Source organism: Globicephala melas, chromosome 1 (assembly GCF_963455315.2).
Source record: "Globicephala melas chromosome 1, mGloMel1.2, whole genome shotgun sequence".
Taxonomy (NCBI): Eukaryota; Metazoa; Chordata; class Mammalia; order Artiodactyla; family Delphinidae; genus Globicephala; species Globicephala melas.
In genome coordinates, this window is record NC_083314.1 from 131,827,271 (window position 1) to 131,841,373 (window position 14,103).

Sequence of the window (14,103 nt, forward strand, 5' to 3'; positions counted from 1 at the left end):
CATTGTAAAATAAACAGGCAGAGCTTTTTCTTTCTTAGCAGTGCAAAAGCAGTGGTGTATCTTAAAAATCCACAATGTCTTAAAGAATTACAACTAACTAGAAAGAGCGGTAACTAGGAGGAATCAGATATTACTTTTAATTTGGATAAATCATAACAGATTTCAGAGGGGAGTGAGGATTTAACTGCCTCTTGAAGAATGGGGAGGAATGTGAAGCATATCGTAAGTATTATTTTAAAAGGTTTTCTTATAGAACTTTTTCTTCTCTCAGATCAGACCTGTAACCAGCAGTGTTACCGCAAGACACCCAGGTCACTAGAGAAATACTCAGCTACCTCCTGGGTAGGTCATGATCCTAACAGATAACATCTTCATAATATAACAGCAACTACAATTATCAGGTGCTTATTATGTATGTGCCAGTACGTTTTCTCTCTGTTTATGCATAAACACATATACACACACACATATATGTGTGTGTATAATTTATTTTCTCTTTCATCTCCTACACACTGACCAGTTTGGTTCAGAAACTTTGTTGGTGTATACAGAAGTCTAATTATTTGATTATCTCATAGGTTTAGACACCCAAATAACACGTGCTAGTTAAAGTAAAATGAGAAAATATAATTCTGAGAAAAACTAAGTTGTCCTATGCCTTCACTAAACAGCTATTTGGTAACAGCTGTTCTTAAACATGAGTTCACATTTTAAAGCCTATTATAATACCATTATAGATGCCGCTGAGAATCCTTACTTGGCTCACATCTTTAGCTATTATCTAGTACAACTAGATAAAACATTTATACATTTCCATAAACATTACAGAAATTATTAGCCCAAGAGTAGAGTCGGTCAGTCAGTCCGTCAATCTGTCTGTCTCTCTCTCTTCCCCCCATTCCCTCCCTTCCTCCTTCTCTCTTTATCTTTCTCATTCACTGTTATACACACATATATATATACAGATTTGTAAGTCTGTACTGTTTCTGAATTTTCTCTCTAATTGGCAAAGACTTAAAAATTAATATCAACATCACAATGCCCCTTTAGGGTGTCTCCATTTGGGTCATTTTTATTTGCTAGTCCATAGTACTCTAGTCTGATTTAAGTAGGTCCACAGGGTACCAGAAAATTTCATTAAAATAGTTCTCATATGCGTGACTCTCTCCTTTAAGACCATCCACAGACAATGGTTCCCACAGCTCTGTTCTCTCCTCAGCGAGTCTCCATCTACGCTCAGCAAAAGCCACAGCTTTAACCCAGCCGACTGGACCACTTAAAGATGCTGATGCCAGGCAAAATTGAAAGTGGGCTGTATTCACTTTGGAGGACACTTTATTGGTACGATAAAATTGTATAAGTGGGAAGAATCTAGCCTATCAATTCTATGGAAGAATAAGAGACTTGCTGACTTTCATTCAGTGAGAATCAATATCCACAAAAATTCCACATAGCCTACCTTAGACATATTCAGTGTTCACATTCTGGAAAAGATTTTAGGGACTTCCCTTGTGGCCCAGTGGTTAAGGATCTGCCTTCCAGTGCAGGGGACGCAGGTTCAATCCCTGGTCGGGGAACTAGGATCCCACATGCCACGGGGCAACTAAGCCTGTGCGTTGCAACTACTGAGCCCAAGTGCTCTGGAGCCTGGGCACCACAACTAGAGAGAAGCCCACGCACCGCAACTAGAGAAGCCCACGCACCGCAACGAAAGATCCCGCATGCTGCAGTGAAGATCCCGCATGCCGCCACAAAGACCTGATGCAGCCAAATAAATAAATAAATATTTTTTTTAAAAAAAAGATTTTAAACTTCCAAGTTGATGGCACTTAAATTTGACAGGGATGTTTTACTACCTAACCAGTATTTCTGTGTCTGATATTTCTTATAAACATCTACTGAATCTCACTTAAAAATATTACAATGGCATTAATCACATCTTGAAGCTTGGCACATCAGCAAAGTGGATTGAAGGGTTACAAGAGTGGATATTTCTGGTTTTCATTTTAAAGCCAACAGGAAGCATGAGGATAATCATAAGTCAGAACTACTGAAAAAGGTTGTTAAACATATAAATACATATTTTAAAGTAGTATCCCTTTAATAAAACCCTACAAAAACAGAAATATAACTCGAGAATCACTACAAATTAATGAAAGCATCCATTCAGCAGGAATACATAATAATTTTAAATGTGTACATGTAGTATAACCTCAAAATAACATATATTTATTATAATGTAGCTTTGAAATGTATATGGTGAAAATTCAGAGTACCACAAGGAAAAAGACAGATATCCACATATATGGTAGAAAATTTTAATACACTCTCCTAAAGAATGCATAGAACAGCAGACACAAATACATGAGGATATGTGAGATTGAAATAATACTAACAAATGATACTGGAACAAAAACATTAACAAATTTGACATAGATTGAACTCTGCCTCCCCCAAACTGTAGACTGCATATTATTTTTAATCACCAATGGGGCATTTACAAAAACTGACCACGTACAAAGCCATAGGTATGTTACAAACAAATCCAAAGGACTAAAATCATACAGACCATGTTCTCTGTCCACGGTGTTTTTAAAACAGAAAAAATAGCAAAAATATAACTACACAAATGCCATATACTAGGACATTAAGAAAAAAAGTAAGCCACTGGGCAAAAAAGATATAATATATTTTAAACTGATGATAGTGAAAAAAGCATCTCAAAACTTAAATTATTTCATGCAGATAAAGCAGTACTGAGAGGAAATTCAAAGAAAGAAACATCATTCTTAATGTGACATGACTTCACCTGTGAGCACTTCAAATCAACATTATACCTGAGGTCCTAGGCAAGGCAGAAAGAGAAGTGGAAAAGGTTTAAGGAATATAAAGGAAGAAACAAAACTGTCATTATTCATGAATGACAAGAAAAGTGGAAAATCCCGAAGTAAGCTGTTTAACTTAATTACAAAACTTAGCAAGATTGCTGGTGGAAAATATAACTACCTAAAACCAAGCATTTTAAACCCTTCCCAACTTATTATATGAAGCCAGTATTACTCTGATACCAAAACCAGACAAAGACATCACAATAAAAGAAAACTACTGACCAAAATCCTTTATGAATATAGATGCAAAAATACTAGCAAACCAAATCCAGCAATGTATAAAAAGGATTATACACTATGACCAAATATGATTTACCTCAGGAATGCAAGTTTGATTTAAAATGTGAAAATCAATCAATCATAATAATAGAATAAAAGACATGACATGTCCATAGAAAAAGGGTTTGACAAATTCCAATGCCATTTCATGGCAAAAACATTCAACTAGGAATAGAAGAGAACTTCTCCAACTTGATAAAGCTGCATATGAATAACCCATAGCTAACATCATACTTAATGGTGAAAGACTGGCTGCTTCCCTGATAAGATCAGGAACAAGACAAAGTTATTCACCTGCACTTTCTATTCAACTAGAGGTTTTAGCCAGGGCAATTGAGCAAGAAAAAGAAATAGAAGGCATCCAGATTAGAAACAAAGAAGTAAAACTATCTCTATTCTCAGACGACATGATCTTGTATGTAGAAAATAATAAGGAATTCACAAAAACTATATTGCACCTAATAAGTAAGTTCTGCAAGGTTGCAGAATACAAGATCAATGTACACGAATCATTTTTATTTCTGTGCATGAGCAATGAACAATCTGAAATACAATTAAAACATAATTCCATTTCCTATAGCATCAGAAATAATAAAATACTCAGGAATATTTTCAACAAAAGAAATGCAATTATTTGTACACTGAATGCTATAAAACATCACTGAAAGAACTTAAAGAATACCTAAATAAATGGAAAAACATCCCACGTTCATAGACTGAAAAACAATTTTATTAAGATTGTAATATTTCCCAAATTGATTCAATGCAATCCCTCCAAATTTATAGCTACATTTTGTATATATATTGACAAGCTGATTCTAAAATTCATATGTATTGATATATGCAAGGGAATAGCTAAAACAATATTGAAGAAGAAGAACAAATTTGGAGGATTCACTTCTGATTTCAAAACTTGCTTCAAAGCTACAGTAATCAAGACAGTGTGGTACCTGGTATAAAGATAGAAGTATAGGTCATTGGAACAGAGTTGAGATTCCAGAAGTAAACCCTTACATTTTTGGCAAAATGATTTTTGACAAGACACTTAGATATGGGGAAAGAATGGTCTTTTCAACAAATGGTGGTGGGACAAGTAGATACCCAAATGTGAAAGAATGAAATTGGTCCTTTCCTTCATTCCATATATTCAAAGTAATCAAAAACCTAAACATAAAAGCTAAAACTCTAATATTCTTATAAGTAAAACATAGAAATGAAGCTCTGCAACCTTGAATTAGGTAATGGCTTCTTAGACTGAAATTAAGTATAAAAATAGATAAACTAGACAAAGTTAAAACCCTTGGGCTTCAAAGGATACCATCAAAAAAGTGAGAAAACTCACAGAATGGGAGAAAATATTTGAAATCCTATATCTTAAAAGCAATTGTACACTATATGAAGAACTCTCACAACAATAAAAAGACAAATCCAATTAAAAATAAGCAAAGAACATTTCTCAAAAAAAAAAGATATATAAATGGTCAATAAGCACATGAAAAGGTGCTCAATATCATCAGTCATCAGAAAATGCAAATCAAAACCATAATGAGTATCACTTCACATCCACTATGATAGCTTAATCAAGGTTCTGAACTGTAACAAATGTTGACAAGGAGGTGGAGAAATTGGAACCCTTGTACCTTGCTGGTGGGAATGTAAAATGATGAAAACTGCTTTGGAAAATAGTTTGGCAGATTTTCAAATGTTAAACATAATGTTACATATGACTGAACAATTCTACTGCCAGGTATATACCCCAAAGAGATGAAAACATACATTCACACAAAAACTTGTATGCAAATGTTAGTAGCAGCACTATTCATAATAGCCAAAAAGTGAAAACTACCCAAATGTCCATCAACTAACGAATGAATGAACAAAATGTGATATATCCATATAACGGAATATTATTTGGCCATAAAAAGAATGAAGTACTGATCCATGATACAGCATGGATAAACCTTAAAAACATGCTAAGTGAAAGAATCTGTTCACTAAAGTCCCCATGATTTTATTCGTCCAGAATGTCCAGAATAGGCAAATCCTTAGACACAGAAAGTACATCAGTGGTTTCCAGGGATCGGAAGAGGGGGCATGGGGAGTGAATGCTAAGGGGTATGGGGTTTCTTTTGGGAGTGACAAAAATGCTATAAAATTAGATAGTGGTGATGGTTATATAACTCTGTTAACGTACTGAAAACCAGTGATTTGTACACTATAAAAGGATGAATTTTATGATATGTGAATTATAGTCCAATAAAGCTATTATTTTTAAAATACTTTTAAAGGTCAAGTTTATCTCTCTATGGCAGTAACAGAAACACAATGAATTTTTTGAAAAGATTCATTTAAAATAACTTCAAAAATATGCAGTTCCTGTGAATAAATCAAACAAGAAGATGTTCAAGGACTCCTAAGGGAAAAATGAGACTATGTTTACATTTATCATATTAGAGAAGACCTAAATATATTGAGAGACAGTCATGGATTCTAGAACTGAATATTTACAAGGTATCAATTTCCTTTTAATTGTTTATAGACTCAAAACAATCTCAATAGAATCTCCATTAAATTCCTAACCAATTTTTTAGAACTTGACAAACTGATTGAAAAAATGTATATGGAAAGGTAAAGGGCCAAGGAATGCTATAGCACTCCTGAAAAAACTGCACCAAGTGGGAGGATTTACTCCCCTACCTACCAGATAGCAAGACAATTTAAACCTGTAGTAATTACAGAAAGAGGTCAAAGGAACAAATACAGAGCCCAAAAACAGACCCAACATATTATCAACTCTTGATATTTGAAAACAGTAAGTATTTGTTGTTTTAAGCCACTAAATTTGGGGGTAACTTGTTACACAGAAATGGGTAACTAATACATTGCTGCTCACCAGTATTCTCAGATTTATTTTTTCTTTTAGAACAGAGGTTAACCTTCCCCACCTCCTTGAAGTTAGGCATACCATATGACTTCTTTTGCGTCTAAAGTATGAGTGTAAATCATTCATGTCACTTCCAGATGGAGGCATTTAAAGCTAGTTCATGATTACCCCCACTTTCTTTTCCCATACTATACCAACTGGGAAAGTCCTGTGTTCCAGATTGTACAGCTACAGAATGACGCAGGTTCCCTGAATTTAGACCTGACAATAGTTGCCCTGGAAAGTTGCCTTAATCCAGAGGAAACTTTTCTTGAATGAAAAATAAACCTTTATTGCATTAAGTCAATGAGATTTGGGGATAATCTGTTACCGCAGCATAACCTAGCCTATTTTTACAGATACTAGGCTCGATCTCACTAGTAATTGAGGAAACAAACAGTAATGATATAATACATACCTACCAGATGGGCAAAAATTAAAGGTCATGATAATACTAAATTTTGGCAGGGATGTAGAGGAATGAAAGTAGGAATATAAATTGGTGGAACCATGCTGGAAAAGTGTGGCATTATCTAATAAAGCTGATATCTGCAAGCCCTGTGTTCTAGTAATTTGACTAGCAGTTTTATACTCTAAAGAAACTCCTGCATCTAAGCACCAAGGCATTTGTAGAAGAAGAATCATAGGTGGTTTATTTATGGTAGTGAAAGAAAGAAAGGGACAGAAGGAGGGAGGGAGGAAGGAAGGGAGGGAGAGAAGAAGAAGGAAGAAAGGAAAAAGGGAGGGAGGGAAGAAGAGAAGGACAGAAATGACCCAAATATCCTTAAACAGAATGAGTAAAAAATAAAGGTATTATATTCATATAATAAAATATATCCAGTAATGAAAACAAACAAACAACATCCACTGTCAGCAACAGCATTCAATCATCAAAAAAAATTACTGAGCTCCCCTTATATGCTTGGCTCTATTTCAGGTACTAGGCTCTATTTTGGAGCAAAACAGGAAAAAAAAAATCCACCCTCATGGAGTTTGCATTCTAATAGAAATGAGACAGGAAAAATGATTAAGTCATACAGTATTTTTAAAGGTAGTAAGTACATGCGGAAAAGCAAAGGAAAGGGGAAAGTGTTTTGCAAGGTAAGATGTACAATTTTAAATGTGATAATCAGAGTAGGCTTCATTGAAAAGGAGACAACTGAACAAAGATTGAAAAGAAGTGAAAGTAACAGAGTAAGTCCTGTGGTATCTGGGAGAAGAGCGTTCCAGCCAGAGCAAAGATGGTCCCCGATATACTCAAAGAATACCAAGGAGACCAGTGTAGCTGGAACTGAGTGAATGAGAAAAACAGCAAGAAATGAGATCAGATAGGTAAATGGGAGAGAAAAAAACACGTAGCACCTTATAGGTAATTCTAAGGATTTGGGTCCTTTAAGACTTTACTCTGTATGAACTGGAAAGGCACTGGAGATTTTGGAGGAAAACAGTGACATGATCTGACATATGTTGCAAGAAAAGAGCTCTAATTGCAATTTTGAGACTGGATTATGGAGGGAAAAGAATGAAAATGGGGAGACCAGTTAGGAGGTTCTTGCAATAATCCACGTGGGAGATGGTGTCAGCTCAGACTAGGATGGCAGCTATGCAGGTGATGAAAGTAATTATATTCAGGAATTATTTTGAAGATAGAGCAAAGAGGACTTCCTGACACATGACATCTAAGGTATGAGGGAATGGGAGATATCAAAGATGACTCCAAGTTTTGGGGCATGAGCAACGTGAAGGATGAAGGTAGGGAAGGCTGCAGATAGAGTGGGCTTGGGCAAGATGAAGATTCCATTTGGAGCATGCTGAACTGGAGATGTCTACTGGACATTCAAATGGAAATGTTGAGCAGGCAGGTGGACATAGAGGTCTGAAGTTTAAGGAGATAACTCAAAGCTTGAGCTATCATTTTGGAGGCATCAGTGTACAAATGTAGAGATTGCATGAAATCATCAAAGAGCGTAGAAAGGAATGAGCTCCCAAGGACCACAGCTTAAGATATTCTAAGGTTAAAACCTCTGAGAGCAGAAGAGAGATCAGCAAAGGGGACAGAAAGCAATGGCTAGTGAAGAAGGAGGAAAAATCAAAAAGAGTACATGGTGTCCTGGAGGTCAACAAAGAAATATTACAAGGAGCAGAGAGTGATAACTGTGACAATGCTACCAACAGGTGAAGTAAGATCAAAGGTGACAACTGACTACTGGATTTGGGAGAGGTGATGTCACCAGTGACAGTGACAGGAATAGTTTTGGCAGAGTACTGAAAACAAAAGAGTGATAGAAATAGGTTTAAGAGAGAATGTGAAGAAATGAATCAATGATAGGGAATATAGACATCTCTTTTTAAAAGTTTATGCTTTCAAATGGAGAGGATATGGCTTAGTCTCATAAGCATAATGTTAAGCAAAAGAATCTATGAAAGAGTGCCTCTTATATTCGTATAATTTTTTTAAGTAAAAGGAAAATTGTGATTAGGAAGGAACAAGCAAGAGGTTTCTGGGTATTGGCATGTTCTCTTACTTGTATGGTAAATAATGGGTATTTGCCTTGTAATTATCTGTTATAATGATTTGCTATATTATTTGTCAACCAGTACATTTGTTTTAGGTACTCTTCTCCCTGTATATGTCATAGTTCAAAAAATTTAAAGATTAATAAGATCATGTGTATGAAAAGACAACAGGTAATATCACTACGGAGTTAACAGAAGTTTTAAAAAATATTTGAGGAGGAATATTCCAAATTATAAGCAGACCAAATTTGAACTGAAACTCCAAAAGTTTATATGTACTAGGTCTGGCCAGGAGGCGAACACTTGTGCCTTTCTGATTTAATTAAAAGTGGAATTTGTAAATCACATAAAAATCTCAAAAGAATTAGGGCAGACTGTAAGCCCTTTTCTTCATTTTTAACTCCACAGGACATGTTTTTTAGTATGTGTTTGGCTCTTAGTAGGAAAAATGCAGTGCAATATCTGCCAAGGCAATTCTTTTCTTTTTCTGGATATTTTTTAAGTTTTATTTCTAAGACCCCCTTGGGATACTACACTTCACAAACACAAACCTTTTCGTTATATAATAGTGATCTAACTGCGAAGACACACTGTTTTTTTTCTCGGTAAGTTCATTACAAAAGAGGAATAGAGCTTCTGCCAACCATGATGGCTCTCCCAAGCCATGAATGAGTTGGACCATGCGCAGATCCATCCACTGTTTTCAGTTGTTTTCCAACAAGCGACTAGAAGCCGGGATATTTGAGTTCTACTACTCTCTGTTCATTCAACAACCAATTTCTTTAACATTCTGGGCATCCCTTTCAAAGGAGATGATCATCTACGTCACCAGAGGCTATCATGGAAGACAAATGCCTGAATAACTGATGACACTTCCAGTCCAAAGGTGAAAAGGCAATGAAAATAAATTTAAATGTGTTCATAAAAGAGTACTTCAAATCTATACCACTCTTCCAAATGGAATACAAAGCACATGCTAGGTGGGAACACATTGTTTTATTTTAGATCAAAGCCACCAAAAAGAGCCAGAGACACTTCTAAACCTATCCCAACTACTGATGACTAAGTCTCAAATAATTTTGAATTACAAGGAACAACAAAAGCTATTCTAACATTCTGTCTGCTAAAACAAGTCAACAGTTGTTTGTTGTTTTCTATCAAAAGGAAATAAAAATCTCGCTGACACTTTATAGTACACACTTCTTGTACAACTTTGTTTGTGTCTGTGTGTCAATTCCTAATTTCTGGTTTATCTGTTTAGTTAACTCTGCTATTTTTCTAGGATTCATCCCAAGACAACTAAAATGCATTACTAAAATTGGCACCTCTGCTACTGAACTTAATTTCAGAGAGGCTCTAAAGTGGTCTGAAACCATTTTTTTAATATCCTGCACACAACTTCATGCTAAAAAGTAACACTGTTCAAGAGCAGAAATTGATAGGAAAGGTGCAATTTTTGTTTTCCTCCAAAACAATTTTTATTTCCTCCAAATATACAATACTGAAAGTGAATAAGTACTTATACTAAAGCCACATGTTTTTGTTGCAGTGTTGCAAATATTAACTTCAAGTTGAACATGATTCTTCAAGCTAGACTCAGAGATGATCTAAATAGTTACATATAAACTACATATTTCTGAGCTCTTTTATAAGTGTTTTTCTCTTTACGTTTTGGTTGGAAAACCCTAAAATCATAAGTCTTAAATGCATATGAACAAAAATCCCAAGATCAGTATAGATTTTTAAAATTTCATGAAATTATGAATCTAGCAATGTTTGTAACATGTTAAAAAGTTAAAGAATTATAAATTTTTAAGTTGGGAAACATCTTAGATATTATTAAAAGGCCCTCAGAACTTGACAGATGAGGAAACTGAGGCCCAAAGAAATTAAACTAACCACAGCTGTCACCATAAATGGCAAATCATACCAAAAGCCAGATGTTCTGACTCCAAGTCCAGAGCTCTGAAAGAGCTATTTGTTTCAACATACTTTAATACTTAAGGAAATGAAAGTTAACAGAGAGCACTCCAGGCAGTCCCTCAATATAAGGAACTCCCTCAGGCTTACAAGAGCCAGTCTCCTCTTCTGCTTGCAAACCCAAGTCCTAGAAATAACACCCCCAAATTCCCACTTTCTCAAATGGCCTCATCCTACCTGGGGTTTCCAAAATGATTCCTCGGTTGGGTCTCTTTTTCACATCCCTACAAGTCCCTTTAAATAAGTGCTTTGGTTGGGATTGGGTTTTGTTGTTTTTGTTTTGTTTTATTAATTTGCTTGGGGAAAGCCGGAGATGGTGGAAACAGAAGCTCCGGGCTAAACCATCCCTAGAGCACATTTTTTTTTCTTTTGTCATCCAAACCAACAAATCCTTCCTCCGGGCCCCAGGGCTTACTGGTTTCCGTCGCAGTCCCTTCAGTTTCCAAAGTAGGAAGGAGACCTGGAAAAGAAGTTGGCCAGGTGGCACGTCCTTTCTGGGGCGCCCGGTAGGTGCGCGCCCAGGCTGGGCTGGCTGCCCTCGGGCGCGCGCCCCGATGCGCCTTGCCCCGGGGGAACGAGAGCCCCCGCCGCCCCTCCCCCATGGCGCGGGCCCCGCCGGTGGCGCCGGCTGACCCGCCCCGGCCTCCCGGTCCCCACTTGGCCAGCGGGCTCCGGCCAGCCACGCGCGCCCCGGCGCCCGGCTCCTCGCGTGGCCGGGAGTCGGAAGAGGTGGCAGAAGCGGGTAGAGGAGAGAGAGAGAGTTGGGTCCCACCTCGAGGCCCAGGTCCCACCTAGGCGGAGGCAGAGATGGCGGCGGCGCGGGGGCTCGGCCGGCTGTAGGCTCTGCGGTGGGGCGGCTCCAAACTCCCTGCCGAAGGTGCCGGGCAGCTGTCAAGAGAGAGGAGGCAGCGGAGTGTGGAAGGAGGGGCTGAGGGGGAGCGGAGGGAGAGGCGGGAGTTGGGGGAGAGAAGGGAGGAAAGGTCGGGTCGCCGCCCGCGCGCCCCGCGCCCTCCGCCACCGCTCCCGGGGCGGCAGGAGTGGCCCCCGAGCCGTCAGGGCTGGCGCGCAGGTGACGGGGGCGGCGGCGGGGATGCGGCTGCGCGTGGCGGCGGGCCTGGGGGAGGAAAAGCGAGGAGTCCGGAGAGAAGGACCCTCTGCCCGCAGGGAAGCCGAGACTCGAGGCGAACTCGGCAGAAAGGTGGCGCCGCTACCTTACCCAACTGTCAGCTACCGCGCGCCCACTCTGAGCCCGGGGGTCTCAGGCCCTGGACTGGGCCCTGGGGTTCCCTCTGTCCCTCCCACTTACAGACTAACCGGCCTCTGTGCATCAGGTGTGCAAAATGCTGCAATAAAGATTGTAAAAATCGGGAGGAGTAGGAAAGGAAAGCGAAGTGGAAAAGACCAGAAGTAGTGAGGTAGTGAGTTTCCTGTCACCGAGAATGTTTCAGCCAAGCATTTTGGTCGTATTTGTCAGGAAGTCATGATTCTTTTCAATCTTGAAATTCAATGGCGTTTGACGTAGTAAGTTAAAAAAAAAAAAAAATCCGTCCTTGAATAGTCTGATTCTGACCCCAAAGTAATAATCATTTTCTTGCTCTCCACTCACAATGTTCACTCACTGATTTATTCATTAATACATGTTTGTTGAGGCCCTACTGAGTGCCACACAATATGCTAGGTGCAATTATTATGTTCCTTGAACTTGGAGTTATGACAAGCAAGTATTCATATAATTACCAGTTGTGATGGATGATATGAAAGAAACCAACAGAGTGAGGAAGAAAGAATAAAGGGGAGTAGAGTACTCTGGATTGGGTGGATGGTTAATTTTCAACGGAACTTGCCTAACATTCTCATAGGAAGAAGCATCAGAGACACAGAAAGAACTTAGCCCAGAGATGGGTAGAGCCAGAAGCAATGTCTCCCTGCTCCCTGACCCAGACACTTGGCCAACCTGTGGAGCTTTGTAAACGGAACTTTTCCCCCAGAGGAATATTGTCCCAGGGTCAGTGTCACTTTAATGGAGACAAATGTCTTCACTGGATGAAAATAAGAATTGGAGTAGAAATACTGACTTCCTCAAATTATTGTGAAATAAAACAACCCAAGAGAATCCTTAATTAGATAGTTGCTATGAACTAGCGTATGAGTTTTCTAGGGTTGCCTTAACAAATGACCACAGGCTCAACAATTAATACAAGAGAAATATATTTGTTCACTATTCTGGAGGCCAGAAGTCCAAAGGCGAGATGTCGTCAGGTCCATAGACTTCCCCAAGGCCTAGGAGACAATCCTTCCTTGCCTCATTCAGCTTCTGGCGGCTCCAGGACTCCATCGGCTTATGGCTAAATCTCTCCAACCTCTGCCTCCATCTTCACATGGCCTTCCTCTCTGTGTCTGTGTCTTCTTCTCTTCTGTCTCCTTTAAAGACATTTGTCATTGGAATTGGAAACCATCCAGGTAATCCAGGGTGATCTCAGCTCGAAATCCTTACTAATTAAATCTGCAAAGACCCCTTTTCCAAATAAGGTCACATTCACAGATTCTAGAGTTTAGGATGTGGACATATTTTGGGAAGAAGCCACCATTCAACCCACTAAAGCTAGTAAACTAATAGGGGCCAAAATCATTGCCTACTGTGGAATCAGGGTGCCATTCCAGGACCACTATTCAAAATTGTACTGATACTAAGCATAATTAATGATTTTATTGTGAACTTCTAAAAATGTGTCATTAAACCTGGGCTTATGAGGAGTAACTGTAATAAGGAAAAGAAGTACAGCGGCTCAAGCCTTTAATTCATATCTGAGTCATAGGAAATATTTGAAGGCCAAGCATAGCTTGCCAGAAGCTACCATTGTTAAATTAATACAGAAATACACTCCACATCCATATGTATGGATTTCTGATAGTATGATCTAATACTGAATGTCTGCTAGGCACCAGGCTCTGAGTCATGGGCTCCTATGCAGCTTACATTCTAGGTTATGGGACACATTTGAAACTCATTTCCTCTGGCACAGTGTCTGATGCATACCTGAAACTTGATAAAGAGTTATTGAATGAAGAGATGAGTACAAATAAATCACTATCAATCAACTAGGCAATTATCACCACACTGAAAAACATCTCCATAATAAGAAGATAAGATTCATTAGAGCAAAACAGATTAACACCGTGACTCATTCAGTATTTTCCTGAGTGAAGGAAAAATCCCTAAAAGGAAACCTTTGATTTAAAAAAGAAAATAATGAGATCACCTATCTTCTCTTTTTTAAAAAAATCAATATGTGCCTATTTACACAGATACAAATCCTGCTGGGAACAATCAATCATAACTGAAGTTACGGTTACTGAAAGTGAATAAAATATTTTGTCCAAGTATTTTGGTTGATCGTTTCAACTATTAATTTCATTATATCGATGCATTACTTCTTGAAACTCTTTACAAACAATGATCTCAATGACTCCACTCTCTCCTGGTTCACCTCTTTCCTCTTTGAGTTTCCTTCTTAC

At 38.3% G+C, this 14,103-nt stretch overlaps 1 protein-coding gene across 4 annotated transcripts in view; it reads right to left on the bottom strand.

Annotated features, from left to right (window-relative positions):
- Positions 1 to 11,961, bottom strand: part of LEPR (leptin receptor) — a 108,533-nt gene extending 96,572 nt beyond the window's left edge. For 3 of the 4 annotated variants that reach the window (XM_030865861.2, XM_060304666.1, XM_060304675.1), the window contains exons 1-2: positions 11,360 to 11,583; positions 11,003 to 11,047 (exon numbers count right to left, since the gene is read on the bottom strand). The gene's annotated coding sequence lies outside the window, so the exon portion shown is untranslated. Of the gene's footprint in view, positions 1 to 11,002; positions 11,048 to 11,359; positions 11,584 to 11,893 lie in introns of those variants that run through there. The other variant, XM_060304673.1, reaches the window with a different exon arrangement.
- Between the last annotated feature and the right edge of the window lie 2,142 nt (positions 11,962 to 14,103).